This window comes from Cyphomyrmex costatus, unplaced genomic scaffold (assembly GCF_001594065.2).
Source record: "Cyphomyrmex costatus isolate MS0001 unplaced genomic scaffold, Ccosl1.0 scaffold224, whole genome shotgun sequence".
In the NCBI taxonomy this organism is placed as follows: Eukaryota; Metazoa; Arthropoda; class Insecta; order Hymenoptera; family Formicidae; genus Cyphomyrmex; species Cyphomyrmex costatus.
In genome coordinates, this window is record NW_017276302.1 from 256,228 (window position 1) to 259,603 (window position 3,376).

Below are 3,376 nucleotides of genomic sequence, written 5' to 3' on the forward strand. Positions count from 1 at the left end.
TATATATATACATATATGTATATATTATATGTATTATCTAATTTTTTTGTAAGGGTTGCTAGCAAGGGGTTGTTTTTATAAGGGGTATTTGTCAAATTGGGGTAGCAACGTTCACAATTAACACAAAATTGTATTTTGAACCTCGCAATAATTAATAAAAGCACTTTTAAAACTTTTCAAGCTATTTTTTCTTCAAATTTCGTCTTAAGCAGCAATCCAGGGGTTGATTTTTAAGGGTTGAAATGTTGTAATACATCTCAAATTATGCCTACAACATAAAAATACTTTACTTGACATATTTCAATGGGGTTTCAAACTATTAAATGCTTCAATCCTCAGTTTTTTCATTTTTTATAAATAAGGGTAGTTTTCACCCCCAAAAAACAAAAAGCGGACATTGGCATAGGGCCACTTTTGAAGTAGAGGGTATCACGAGCTTAACCCTAAATTTTCATGTAAATCGATGACTATTCAAAAAATTCTAAGGTTTTTCAATATTTTACGTTCATTTACTGGACTAACGTGCACGCGGTTGGTCGCGGCTTGTGTCTTTGCACGCGTACGATGACCAACGACCGAGAACACTCGGTAGAGGCGGAGAACACTCCACCCCGGGCTATAGTTGGTCAATCGTAGCGGCAGAATACGCGACCCGAGTTGACGACCGAGAACCCTCGGAGGCAGAGTACCCTCTACCCCGGGCGTCAACTCGGAGTCGGAAACCTATGCCGGGTCGGTTGTCGGGAACTCCCGGCAGAGATAGAGCACTCTCTATCCCTTTTTCGCGCCTGGCGGTACTGGAAGGAATGCTTATATTGCGATCTCTCGAGAACTCTCGATCGGGCTAGAGTACGCTCTGGCTTGGTTTTCTGGTCGCGGATAAGCTGTATTGGATTCTGGAGATGATATTCGGTTCGGAGCTAGGAACGGAAAATGTCTAATTTTTGCGAGCGCGACGTTTTATGTAACAACATTTGTCGCGCTCGCCTTATTCCGGCTCGCCTCGCGCTTTCCCGTCGCTTCGACGTTTCGCAGCGTTTGAAAGCGTCGAGTGGTTGGGAACTCCGCGCGTTGAGCGAGTTCGGCGGGGCTCGGCGGTCCTCGGTAACGGTTGCTGTCGCGTACCTGTGAATTATGCTTTATTGTATTGTCGGGCGCTATGCGCCCTCATCGCTGCACCGCGTGGCGATGCAACGGCGTCCGGCCGGTTGTAGGGGCCGTGGACGATGCGTGGGGGGTGCATCGTCACAAAAGAATAATTTCGTTTGCATATTATTAGTTAAAATATCTTGTTCAATGACATATTGATTATTTCATTAATTTACTTTTTCAAACTTTTGTTACGTCCAAGCCTTAGGATTTTTCTTTTATTTCATAGGAAGTTCTGGGTTAAGGAGGAGGCCTCGGAAGAACGTAACCGATACTACTCTCTCGGGGTCGTCGACTTACGGTGCGACCCAAGAGACAGTCGGACGTATTTAAAAAGAGCACGAAATTAGATCAGTGTATCATACGGCCCACTATGACACTTATTCCGAACCATACGCCCGTTGGTCCTTTAAATTTAGGCCAAGGAACTCTTACATCCTTATAGCCTGGGATATGGACCGAGTGCGATCTCGGGGAGAACGGTTGGGAATGCGGGGAAAGGTTTAAATTAAGTTAGATACTTTAATATAAAATAATTTCTAACATGCTTATTTATTATTTTAATACAAGGTTATAATTGCACGAATTGCAAGTTTTTATATTTACTTTGGAATACATATTCTTAATAAACAAATTATTGTAATTTAAAAATAAGAGTAAAGAGCCAAATAGTTTTAAAAAAATATAAGTATAATTAATTTAAAATTCGCAATACATTGAATTTATATTCTTATCTTTAATATTTATGTGTGTACGTGTGCGTAATTAAATGGAAGATTAATTACTGAAAGGAGGAGGATGAGGGGTAAGGGTAAAGGATTTTAAGGGGGTTAACATAGATACGGGAACGGTTCGGGAGTTCGACTGATTGTCGGGCGAATTCGAACTAAACGAAGACCATAGGCAGTAAGGCCTCCTTGAATTCCCACTCCTTTCGCGTCAGGGGTTTCCATGTTAGCGAGGATTGTCCAGACTCACTGTTAGCGGCGATTGTCCTGACACTGCAAGCGTCCCTTGATCGAGTTGTACCTTGGCGACTTCGACTTGGTCGGTGGTCTGAGTAGAGTGACGTGGCTGTGTTGTGACTGCACCGACAGTTATGGTACTCGCGAACTAAGGTCGGATAATTCGTCTCAAGCTGCCGACTAACTAGCAACTTCGGGAATTGTCTCGGCCAACCTATTCGGACTTACGTCTCAGAAGCTTGGCTCTGACAATCCGACGATGAACTACCCGGGAATTGTCTCAGTCAATCGACTCGGATTTTTACATCTCGGACGATTGACTTTGACTCCAAAACTGCGTTGAGCCCCGAAAAATCGTGGTTTATATAGTGATTCCCCTTGATTTGTCGGGCTCTCATTGGAGGAGGAATTTGTTAGTTAAACAAAGGGCTAAGTTTCTCGCCCTAGGATTGGTTAGGAGTTAGGATGCGTCTTGAGAGTGGGAAGGAGTTTGACCAATGTTACCGTTATCTTAAAATTTATGGTCTTACTTACTTAATTTACGCGAGGGGCTGCATCGAGTAAATGCACGTGCACCCTTTGTCGCGAGGCCGCCGTGTGACAGATTTTAATTTTTACGAGCGCAACTCGTGAGAATCATCCGCGATTTGGCCGTTAGAAAAGCGCTCTGGTGCCAGTCTTGCATTTTTCATTGACAGTAGAATGAATGTTTATGGCTTTTCTGTTTTTTGGTGACAGTAGAGTGTATATTTATTACTTTTTCTAGCCGAGACTTCGAAAAGATGATTCGCGTTCTCACGGTTCGTGCACGTGCGCTCGTAAATGAGTTATCTTAAAATGACATTTATGGCAAAATAGCGAGTATTTTTACTTAGATTTTTGGTAAAGCGACAGCCGGACTGTCGGTTATTTATTTATGGTCTTGCTATCTCGACACTTGTAGATCTTTCCAAAAGAAAGAATCGTGAGAATCCTCTGGACGTAACACTTTATTATAAATTATAATTTCATATTTTTTTAAGGAAAAGTGATGTTACATCTAAAATTTTATACACAATTATAAATAGAGATTTTTAAACAAAAATCATACAATCATATTTGTTGGGCTATTTTGAGTAAATAACTAGCACAGATTAATTATACAATATAAAGTGATTTATTACGATTGCTCAAGTAAGTTATAAGTTTGAAATCAGACGTTACAAAGTATGCACAAAGGCTTTCGAGCGAGACAGTAGTTCTGAAGCGCGGAAGGTAAAGAA